The following is a 12,970-nucleotide window of genomic DNA, read 5'->3' as shown; positions in this document are numbered from 1 at the left end:
AGAACATATTGTCTGGTGGATGAACTGTTGAGCATGGAAGCAAGGAAAGGTATTTATGGTTTTTCTTTGTTCCCTGAAATGGGGTGGTTGGTACTATGCTTGGTTGAGCCAGTCAGGAGTGGCCATCACTGCCTTCTCTTTCCTTGCACTTTCCATGCAGACCCTCATCAGCAGCTTCTCAGCTCCTGTGTCCAGCATGTACAGATTCAATGGCTGTAGATTTCCCATGACACGGAATGTGCGAGATCTCGAAATATACCCAGGGAAGACATCATGTTTGCCCAAGCACTTGGCGTGGCTGATCCCTCCCCAGAAAGTGAGATAGGGCTGAGAGACCTACTTTGGGCTGTAGGCGTGACTGGGATAGCTCTGGTGTGAAACCCTGAGTGACATTTTTAGCAACTGTCATATGGCTCTAATTTCCAGGAGACTTCCCTTCTGATCCTGGGCAGGTCCTATATGCCACATATCACCCAGTTTGCTGTCCCCTGCTTATGATCATGTGGCCACTCAGAATTTGTTGACTCAAAGTATGACCAAAAAGAGATGAGTTGTGCCTACCATTCCACATTTCAAGATTCCATCCTTATTCGTGTATTGTACAAGGCAGAGTCAGAAAGAGTAGGAGGCCTGTGTAGCTCTATCCAACTCCCAATTGTACTTGTATAGCAGCAGCCTGGGTGACTTGCTGCTCATCATCTCAGACCTTGCTGTCCTAAGTGACCCAATGGGATGATTAATGACTTTATTTTATTTGCTGAAAAATTATCAGACTCAAATTTATACAGAGCTGGGTGGAGAACCTCTGATGTTGGCCAAAATGATTTTGACAGGTTTCCAAAGAAAAGAAAGGCACCTTTGAATTTTTCAGAAAAATAGTATTCTTCACATCTGCTGCACAAACTATTTAGCATCAATTCCTGGTGCCAAAGGCAAGGTCTGAAGGAACAGGCAGGGGTTACCCTAGGCAGAGTGTAAGAGAAGAGACTTCACCACAGTCGCTATGTTCGGTAGAGATTTAGTGCTGCAGCATTTTACTGTTCTAGTTTTCCCCCAAAACGAGGGCACATTTTAACTTATTCATTCCATTATTTGCTTTTTTATTAATTATACAATAAATAGAGTTTGGAAAGTTTTTAATGTACTGTATAAGGCAGATAAGCACAAGAGAGAAAAAAACCCTAATTTTTCCTGTGATTGCATGGTTTATCTAGGTTTAGGAATAGAACTCTGTAGTAATTGGAGATGGTGGCCTGGAGACAGTATCCAGCTCTGAAGGGCTCTAAATCTCTGCAAAAATGGTCACGGGATATTTCTAGGAAAGAATCTCCGTGACTCATAATTTTTGCCTAATTATCTACCAGTAGACGTGTTGAAAAGGAGGGTATCAACCCAAACTGACTGGCCCAGGCTGAGAGTTTTCCAGGTATGTGAACAGTTAAAATTTTTCAGAATCTTCAAAGAGGGGCTCCATAAGACCTGGCTGATTTTACAGTGCTAAATTCAAAATTTCCCTGTCTCCAAGCAAACATCGACTAAATGACTTAACATTAATGTACCATACCAATGAATATGCCTTTCAGATAATGACACAGGCAGTGTCTCATATATTCTTTCAAAGAAAATGCAATACATCTCAGAAAGGTGTTTGAGAATCTGCTCTGCATATTTATTGGCAAGATAGTATTTCTGGTGCATTTAACTGTTTCATACCTCTGTAGCATATACTCTTCTTTCCCTTGTCCTCCTCTCTACTCCCTCTAAAGCTGACTGTATAAGGAGCCACTTTTCAATATTGTAATATTTACTTTATTTAAGTAGTCTTACATAATTGACTGCCTGGCTTCTCATTTTGCATTTCAGCATGATACCTGCACAGTTTTTACTTTATATCCCTTATAGGATTTTGCATATATTTTTGAGGGGGGGGGGAAAGAGACTATAATTCAGGCTAACTAAAATGTTTAGTGAGGACAAAGAGACAGTTACTACTACCAGAAGCTTGTAACTCACAGTTATAGTGTCAAGAAGCAGCCAACATTTACATCTGCCTCTGTCTAGGATGTATTTGGTGCTGGGTACTATATATTGGGTGTGAGGGTGTCCTTGCATTATGGAAAATAAAGCTCTGAGTTGGTTCAAGGTCACTGTTGCTGAGAGCACAAGCATTCAAGAAGCTGAGTAGGTGATAAAGTTGGACTTCTAGAACTTACACATTTATAACACAAAGATAGCTGCTCTATGCCTGCTGTTTAGTGTCTTCAGAGTGTCACAGCTACAGCTATAACAGTCATATATCTTGTTCTCTTTCCTCATGAAAGATGACCACAGTACCACTTGTGCCATGCTCTATTGTCCAATTAACTCTAAGCAGGTTATTGCAGGTACCAGAAATCATCTGATTGCAACAGCATGAAGATCCACTCAGGTTAATTTCCCCTGCTCTGTAGTAATTCCTTGGCAAGGAAATTGAATCAACATGGTGCTCTGCTTTTCAGGCTTCTTAATCTTTAACTATTTGGTCCACTTTCTCTTTTCTGTTTTTAATATATATATTTTTACCCTTGTGTCCTTTTCTGTGTGTGGCTGAGTCTTCTAGATTCTTCCTGACTGTATTTTATAACACACTTGAGAAAGGACTGACCACTGTGAACTTAGCAATGTTTGAGAATATTTAACACTAGAGACATCAACCTTCAATGATTTAGTATAGGCACTTTTCACAAATAAAGGCAGTAAAAATGCAGATAATTGGATTTAGAAGTGGCTTTGACTTTACAGCTTTATAATAGACTTGCTAATATCTACTGCTGATAAGCTGATATCCCTTTTGTTTGGAGCTAAAGACATCCTGTTTTCCTCAACCATTAAGGGAATGAAGGGCTAAAATCACTGAAAGTTCAGTGGCTACATAAGTCATGTTTATTTTCCCTGGAAGGGAGTCTCTGATATTCACTCAGTGGAAATGGAAAAAAAAAAAAAAAGGAAAAAGAGCATAATATCGTTTTCATGTCACAGTAGCATAATGAATGAGACAAGCCATCCACTTCACAAGGATTGGGCACTCTTGATGTAGGCAATCCATAAATCTCTTTCGTTGTGTTTGTCAGCAGTCATTTTTAAGGGCTTCTTTCTCAATTCACAGGTTGTGGTTATTAGTAACCTCATAGCTGTGCTGCAGATGTCATTGAGGCTTATTCCTTGGAGCCGTGTCATCAATCATGGCTTTCACATGGTTTTTACATACTAGAGCAGAATAATCCATAGCATTTTTTCTCCCTAGTAAGCATGACTTCAGTAACTAAATGGAAAATGTAAGATATAATCATCATGCACGTGCACAAACCACATTGACTTGGCTGCTTAAACTGACACAAGGCAGTGACATTTTTGGTAATGCTGTAGATTTCTCTGAGGATTACCCTGTATGCATGGAAAGGAAAGGCAACCACAGCTCTGAGTTACGTACAGGAATTGCGGCTGATGCTGCTGACATTGGAATTGCCATAAGCTTTTTCCAGATATCACTTTTCATGAGGCAGGCTGCAGTGTCACTTCCCCAAATGTTGCCACATTGTTAAAATGCCTCACATAGTCAGAGCTGCTCAAACATATATGAAGAAACTGATGCTGAGGATTCGTGATGTTTGAAGCTTTTTTCAGGGCAAGGAGCTTTCCAGGACCTTATGAATGCATGATGCTTGCTGAAGGATGAAAAATGTTTTTGAAAAAGTGTCTGCTTAATTAAAGTACAAGAGGTATTTCACACATTTCAGCAAGAAAATGTCTGTAATCTTACTACAGAAAAGGTCTTATCTAGTATGCAGTTCTCAGCTCTGAGGTGGAAGATGAGGAGTCTAAAGTTTTCTCTAAAATATGGTGTGAGTGTCGTAAAATATGATATGTTTTCTTATATTCTACATGTGTGCATGCACATTTTCTAATTATGATATTTCCAATCCAGGAGGCTTTGTAAGTACATTGCAAACATGGTGAACAATCAGCTTCTTCCCTGGAATGAGTTGCATCTTAATAGTGAATCTCATAAATTTAATGAGTAGGCACATAGATCAGAGTGGTGATTTATACCTCAGATTTTCATCAATGATACCATACATTTGCTGCTTGTTTGCAGAAGAGATGGAGAATTTTGGATCTGTGCAATTGCAAACTGAGCTCTCCACTTTACCCTCCCTACCAAATACTCTTTTTCAGCCTGAGCATATTTCTTCTCTGCTTTGATTCTGGATTTAGCAGAAAAATACAGCTCTGATGAGCTCTTCCTGAAATTGCTGCTGCAGCTCTCCTCATCCACTTAAACAATCCCCACAGACTCTGTCAAAAACCAGAAGCAGAATCTGCCCTGATGTGTAAGCTTGGGGCATGAGCTTCTGATCTTGCCTCATTTCACCCACTTAGTTTAATTTTTGGTTCTCTAAAGCTTAAATTTTAGTCTTAAATCTTAAAGCTTACAGTAAGTCAGCTGACATCACAGGTGGGAAAACAGCCTTGGAGGAGAATGTATGGATCTTTGTCTTCTGTTCATCCAAGAGTAGTGGAGGAAATGGAATCCCCTTGTAGAATGTAAGCCTAAGCACAAGAACAGACTCAGACATGTAGATGGGGGACAAGTCTGTCTGCTGCTGGTCACCATTTCTGAGGAAGGAGGTACTGTCACATCACCTTCTCTCATCTCCTTTGGTAGTTTCTCCAATTTGGAAAATATTTCCTGCTGCTGATAAGCTATTTGAAAGAACTGATCTAACACTGTGGTGGGAAACTATTCAAAGTATACTGTAGGGGTGCAGTTGCACACAAGTACAATATGCTATGCTCTGTTCCTGTCTCACTGGACCATAATGGTGGCAGCTTCCTGAGGCTGCTTGTAAAGAGAGCATTGACTTAGAACAAGCTCTAGGTGTTCAGGCTGTTCTTTGATAATATTATGGCTGCTAAAGCTATCCTTATGCAGCCAAAACAGTCAAGCTTTTTTCTCTGCCTGACCTTTTTCTTTGTCAGGTCTGATTTCCTCCTATAATTCTGTGCAGCTGGAAAGCATGCATCGCATTCCATCCTTGCTTTCCTGTACAGAGGTGCCATCCATTACTCAATCTGTTCTTCCATGTTCCTGATGGAACTCACCTATTTTGAACACAGCAAATGTGCTGAAAACATCAGATCCCAAATGGGACCATGAATGAGGGGCAAAAATTTCAAACTGAAATGTTGGCTGTTGGACAAAAATTTGGATGCCTGGATAAAAGTGGTTGCGTTTTCTGAAGTGCTTAGGACTTGGAGCTTTCGGAGCTCTCATTTAAATCCAAACCAAGATGAACTAAGATGACCATGTTTTAATGCCCTTGGAATTTCACAGGTGAGCATAAATACATGACATTGCCTGATATTCAGGTATAGCAAAATTCCACAAGTTTCTTATCCCTATTACCAAACAGAGGAAGCATAAATCTTTAATTTCATTGCCTTGTTGAGCCATGTAAGGCCCATTAAGATATTGACTCTATCACTGCGTTTTTTGTTTTTTTTTTTTTTTTTGCCACAGGGAAATTCTCATTTATTGTCACAGAATCACCCCTTAAGAAGCTCACAGTTTTTATTCTAATGATGTCTTTCTTCTTGTGGAAGCATTTCAAGGGTCCATAAGTGATGCAACAGCACAACGGGGAGCAACATCAGTTTCAAATTCAATGTGAATTGACATATGCTAAAACAAACTAATGTCCCCAGAGGCAGCTGGATTTACTCCCTCTGCTCAGTACATTTGGGCCATCAGATAATTCACATATACTTTGTACAACATTACACTGATGACATTAGAAAATGTGAACTATCTAATATCATTTTTGAAGCACCTGTCAAAACAAAAGAACTTGATGGAATAATTTAAAGATTCTTAGATTAGTTGCTAAAATACCAATTTTCAGACTTTCAGTTCTTTTTTTGCCCCCCTTTTTCCCCTTCCACAGAGTAAAACTTTCTTATGCATATAATTCCTTTGGTTTTATTGAGAAATTAAACAATCCAGTGCAAAGTAACACAAGTAAAGCTGACTGTATGCTTCCCAGCTTCTCTGCACCAGGCCAGGTTTGTGGAGGCTTGTCACTGCAAAACAGTACTTCCACTCCAAGAAAAGTTTTCTTGGTGTACTCTAGCAGCAGCTGTGGAGAGAATCTCTTGTGTAGCTCACTCATTAGTAGTGTCTTCTGTGTTTTTATTAGATGATTAAATGCAGAATTTTTTGCTGTTTCTTCATATGCTGAAAGGCAACTTATTTTCTCCAAGATTGTTCTCTTCACCATAGAAGGGAAATAATTTCAGTTGGCTAAAGAGATAGGAAATTGGCAGAAAAAATAATTTAATGCCTCTTAAAATTTAAGGAAAAGAGATTCTTGGTGCAGGGAAAGCTTTTGTTGGTTGTTTGGTTTTTTTGGTTCTTTTTTTTTTTTTAATAGCAATAAACTGCAATAGCTCAGATGCATAAAGTCTCTGTGTTTTGGAGAAGGGAAAGCTCAAGCATTGCAGCAAGTTGAGATGTGTGTATCTTTTGTGGTAATTTAGATTATATTTAGATCTGTAGCTTTAGAGCACAGATCATTCAAAAAATCTGGGGAATTGTCACCTGCCAACTTGTAGTATCTCTTTCATTTATCTTAGCACCTTGCTGTGTGACACTTCTGAAGGTGTACAGGGTACAAGTCTTTTCATGAGGCACAAGTTTTAAAGTTTTTTATCCACTGACCTTGGATACGCACTGTTGGACAGGAACTCTGAGTTTAATTTTCACAAATGCTGATATTTTGAAAATTTGATCTACAAAATTATAAAAGGCCTGAGGACAAGTGCTCAAATGTTTAGATTTAGGACTTTGTAAGTATTCATATTGAGTGACTAGAAGCAAGTCAACATAGTGTATACAAATATGGCTGCCACATCATAAAGCTGAATATTTTTATATTTGTTGGGGTACATAATGAGAACTCACATGAGAAACATGTTCTTCAAAAGAAAAGTCCTCAAAGACCTGTAAGACACTGTAACCTCTCATCTGAATGTTCGATACCTTTTCCCTTCTGTTTAAATATGTTTCTCTCATATAAATTACAAATCAGTACTCTAACCACAAAAGATTCATCAGTCTTATCTTCTGCTTGGCATATAGTAAAAGGATCATGATTATCACTTGTAACAAATACTTGTTAATTAAAGTATCTTTTCAGGTCATTTCTTCATGACCTATGAACTAAGATTAATGGCTACAGCTCAGTAGACCATTCTTAGAGATTGTTTTCTCCATTCTGAGGAATGATAAAAATTTAATTAATTATATCTTGATTAATGAAATGGAGTAGAACATGATGTTAGTGGGGGGTCCATTTCCTCCTACAGAAAACAATAGTTTTCAGTTTTGTTCCTAACAATATTTGCTAGCTAGTAATGAGGTATCGGTATTTAAAATACAATATTTGAAATGTTCAGATGAAACTGATCAGACCTACACTGTATTATGTCACATTATATAAAATGGCACATTCAGCCTCTAGGAAGGCATGACCTGTGGTTAAAAGGAAGACAGGACAAAATAAAGAACTAATTCTCTCTCTCATACTGACTGACTTGGACATTTTCATCATGTTGTTTCCACATTCTCTCTTCACCTGCTATTTTGGCAGAATGACATAATGGCTTATGGCTTGTGCTGTATTATTTGACAAATATATTGTTTTATAAACACATACCCTACTTTATATTATTTGCATAAAGAGTAAAGCTAATAATTGAGGTGTTATAATAAAGTTTTCATATGTCTAAGAACCACAGACAATCTTCTTTTTCAACAAAATTTTAGAATAACTGAAACTATTCAGAATCCTTGGTTTATCTATGAAAATGCTTATTGTTTAGTATTAGAGCCAAAATTTCAAACTAATCACAGTGCTTTGGCAGAGTTCTGGCTGACTGACACAATGTTCCCTAACAATGAAAGGTTTTATGAGAAAAGATACTTAGGGTAATTTGAAAATTCGGGAACTTCTAATATCCTGAAATTAGATACAAATAAAAATATGCTTCATATAATCACATGTTATAAGGAAAGAGTTTTGAAATGAGTGTGGTGCTAGACTAGGATGTTGCTCAATTCGAACTGGGAATGTTTTAGTTTCTGATATTTTAGGTATCAATAATCCTTGATGTACAGTGAAATTAATGGCTGACTGTTCTTTCTTACTTTGTTCTTTTCCCCACAATGTCATCTTACATTATCTGGCTGATTTGCATGGATTATTACTTCTCAGAGGTAAGGACCTGCATGTTGTCATCCTTTTCTTTTTTGCTGGAGGGAGAATTGGGCAGAAGGTGAGCTGTGCAACTCTGTTGGCTTTTGAGGGATGCTAAGGACAGCTGGATTGAAGCCCAAACCTTGCCTTGAATCTTAATCTAGTTTGTCACTTCAAGTACCTAGTGAGAGAAACACTTGCCAAGATGGCACTGGAAGCTCTTTGGATTCATTATTCTTAAAGTAGAAATGTGCTGATTCCAGGTACTCCAGATACTCTATTTGTCTGGTGTAAATAGACCTGCAAAGTTGAATTCTTTAATCCCAATACCTATTGTGGTTTCCTTTCTTCTAGACTGTGCAAAGTGGATGAATGAGTGTGTCAACTTAATGCAGGCATGCTGAATCTGCATTCAATGTCTCTGTGAAGCCTTTGAGAACACCCAACAATTGCTCAGACTGAATGGAGAAAGTCAATCACAGACAACACAACCCTGTCTATGTAGGAGTACTTCTATTTCTCAGGACAAACTTGCAGGGTTTTTGGGAGGTAAACGCCATGTTTTCAGTGCTCTGAAGATTTAAAGAGCTGCAGGCTGTGCACACATCCAAAAAAGACTGATTTGTTTTGAAAAACTAGAGAGCTTTTTTTATGGTCCAAGCTACTTTTTGTTGTGTCCCTGGTTATAATGTCACATTGATTACTGAGTCTGAACTAGACCAGAAGCCTTTACCAGGAAGACAGAAGCTAACCCATTTACTTCTACTTTTTTTTTCAGGCTTAAATAAGAGGAGTCTGAATATTTTTGTTATTTCATACTTCACTCAATCACATGCAGACATGGAATAATTACCTTTCAAAATATAGAAGAGCATATTTTCCTTTAATTAAACTTTAGTTTTTTATCTTATAAAACACATATACTTGAATTCCAGTGGTGTTTCACATGGGCAAGAACTGACAGATTATACAAAAGGGTTTTTATTTTGGGTAAAATTTTTCACTTGTTTTCTATAGTTTAATTTTTCCTGCATTTAATTATATTCATGTCTGTCTGTCCATCTCTATTGGACTCTGCTGGTAGAAAAACAGTTCTTCTAATGAGGAAGTAAAACTATCAGTTTGAATAATCAGTAGTGCTCATTCTTTTAATCCCACTGTAGTTGTTGATTTTGGGCGAAAAATATTCAGAAGAGCCCAACCTTTTATTTCATGCTGCCTTTGTGTGTTGAAAAGGGAAAAGGGGAAAGGTGCTGCCTGGGGCAGTGATATGGGGACAAGAGGGTGCAGTCCTGCTCTGGACTGGGGAGTCCCAGGATGCAGAGGGTGGGCTTGTGATGGGGGAGACCTGGGAACAGGTACAGAGAGAGCCCTTTGAGAGGGAAAAGAAAAATGTGACAAACCTATTCCTGTGTGAATTTGCATTGAATGACTATAATGCAGATTTTTTTCTTTTTTTTTTTTTGTTTTTTTTTTTTTAACTTTTTAGTGTATCATGAACATTTTAATGAATATCATTACAACTGATTATCTGATATCTAATATTTTATTCAAAATAATTATTTAATACCTAATTTCTTTCCTTAAGGGCAAATTCCTTGTGATGCCATCAAAAAGGACACAGCCACAAAGTACCATATACCTCACAAGCGCTGCATGAAGAGCAGGCATTTTATAGTGAGAAGGGAGAAGTGTAAGACAGGTCCTTCAACTGAGCTAGATGTAGTGTGTAGGTGTCTTTGCAGATGGGTACCTGTGGGCATCTAGAAGAGAAAGAGATGAACAGAGAGAAATATGTGGATATACTTCTAGGTATAGGACATATTCCCTAATAATAATAATAATATTGTTTTCTATAAAAGGTTTTTGTCCTCAATATTACCTCCGCATAAAAGGATTTGATGAGGCTTATTTTTCTATGGATACACCTGTAGGTAAAAAAAGGATTGTAGTCCTTCACATGAAAGGACTACAATTTGCAATTATAAAGCCTGTAATTGGTAACAATAAGCTTAGAAAAGTAATTTTTTGTGCCTAGATCTTTAGTATGAATTGTATGCCCAATACTAGAAACAATTTCTGAACTTTTTTTTTATGGTTTATCACTGAATTTTCTTTGTCACATGGTTCATCCTTTTTATTTATTTCTTCATCACTTTACTTACAAAAACATTTCTAGTCATTGGTTTTGAAGAGAGATATAGGACTGCATTCTGAAAATAAGGAATATGTATCTTTCTGCATCTTGATGTGATACAAATGATAAATAATAATTAAAAAGCCAAGTTTCAGATACAGATTTCCATCTAGATATCTCTAATCTCCTTTTTGTCAACTCTATCGCCTCATAAAATAAGGAAGAACTACTGACCAGGAGCAGAGAGTGATGCAACAGGAAAAGCAAATTTGTATTGGTGTGTTGAATGTCCTATGATGTGCCTTGTTCTGCCTTGTCAAATCAAATCAAAACTCTTTGATGCTGTGCATTCTGGATGAGTGATTTGATTTAGGCAAATGTGGAACTCATATTTGTGCTTTAAACTAGATGTGGCATATAATGTTCATGTTTTGATCACTGCTTCAGTAAACACAAAGGGTTTTTTAGTATTTTACGAGTAAGACAGAGTTGCAAGACTGTACTTGACTTGCAAAACAACAAAATAAATCATAAAAGAAAGTCAGCATTCAATAAATTGTGCACTTCACATCAAGCTGTGTTGACACCTTAAATGAAGTATAGCTTAAAGATAAGGTGTTAAAAGGGAAAATTATAGATGTACAATGAGTTTCTTTAAAACTATCACTTATCCCCATTCCATCACTGTATCTGTCATTTTCTCTTTTGGGCTTTAGTTTTCTTTCTACATTTTTTAGCCAAAAGTGTCTGAATTATGACTGCCATATTATGAATAATTCTTGATAAATGCAAAAGAAGATGAAATCTCTACAAACTCAATGAATATTTAAGGTCACATATATAATATTAGCTCTGAAAGATTGTTAAACCTGAGGGCTCTTTTTGAACTGAAGGAAGTTTCATTGAAAACCTGGGATTTTTTTTTTTTTTAAGTATATATTGCATGTCATATGTTCATATTACAAAATTCTTGTTTCTGACAAGCACACACTCCCTTTTCCTCCCTGTGGCTCCAGTCTGATACACAGCCCTTCTGTTCTTTTTACCCTCACCCTACATGCTGATACCATAAGCTGTACACTTTTTATATTCACTACTGGGTTATCACTTCAAAAGGGCTGTTTTGAGTTTGTAAGAAACTTTACAACTGAAATATATGAAAAGAAGTCCCAATAAAGAGGAATTATCAGAAAATTCAGGGTTTACATTTGCTTTGGATCAGCATATAAAACTTCACTTATCCAGCTCATGTGTACTGTACACAAAGGCGAGCCATTTGCTCCATTAGCAAATGTCAATTCTCCCAGTTGTTGGCATTTCCTGCTTTCTTTCAGGGTGGAATCAGGAAATGTGAATATTATGAAAATATTTATAATAACTACAAGAGGCTAATAGTTATCTTCAAAGCAACTGAAGTCAGGAAAGTCAGGCTTAAGCTTCCAAAATTGACCTTAGATTTGACGCTTATTTCCACCCTCTATCAGCCTCCTTACAATACAGGATCTGAATCATATATCAAAGCATCACAGAGGTTTGAGGCAATTTAGTCAATGCCGGGATGAATGCTGGACACAGGTTTTTTTTCACAATGAATTACATGTTTTCTCTGTAAAGGCATAAAATGGGAAGAAGGATGTAGAGGTGGTTAATACTTGTTGCGTGACATAGTTTCAGTAGATTATGCTGTGAGTTTTGGCCAGTAAATGGCCAAAACTTTACACCTGTAAGCTGCGTTAATAACTCTTTTCCTTTTTAACTTTGCTTCTCTGATATTGAAGAAAACTGCAGGATTCTGGACTGATGATGATGTATTAGAGTGGGAGCTGTGTGTGGAAGCCTGGATTGTACATGGGGACTGAAAACTGATAATTTAAGGACTTGAGAAACTTAGTTATAACTGTTAAAATTAAAAAGAACCCCAGACAGACAAACTTTGGTTTATCAAATATCCTAAAAGTCCATTCAATTCTCTATTGTTTTTCTGAATATACATTTACAACATTATCTGCACCTGAATTTTAATTTATTAGTATTTATTTAATTTATTAGTATGCAAAAACTTGCAAATATTGATTTGTAATCAGGATTCCAAAATCAGGATTTTTTTACCTGCTAATTCTTGTTAAGAGGGTAGAGATATCATACAGTAAAGTACAAGGAAACTTAAATCTGATTTTTACCAGCTAAGCTTAAATTGTGTGGCTTATTTGATAAACTTTGCTTGCTTCACTGGCTTTCATTGCAACCTGTATTGTCTTAGGGGCACCTTGAAGTTCTGCAGGCCATGGTTCACTGCCCCAAGAGGCCTGAGAAGCTTTCTATTGAATTAAACGAAGAGTAGTATCAGAGCCAAGAAATACACCGTATCTTTGACTGAATTTATGAACATTGCAGTGACTTGATGAAGTTGTCAAACATGTAGATATTTTTTGAGAAATTACTCAAAATTTACAACTGAATCTTGATGAGATTAACTAATGTGACAGCAAAGGTAAAGGTGCTTAAGGGACATTTTAAATAAGTCATCACCACATAATCA

Source organism: Anomalospiza imberbis, chromosome 3, assembly GCF_031753505.1.
Source record: "Anomalospiza imberbis isolate Cuckoo-Finch-1a 21T00152 chromosome 3, ASM3175350v1, whole genome shotgun sequence".
Taxonomy (NCBI): Eukaryota; Metazoa; Chordata; class Aves; order Passeriformes; family Viduidae; genus Anomalospiza; species Anomalospiza imberbis.
This window is presented reverse-complemented; position numbering follows the sequence as displayed.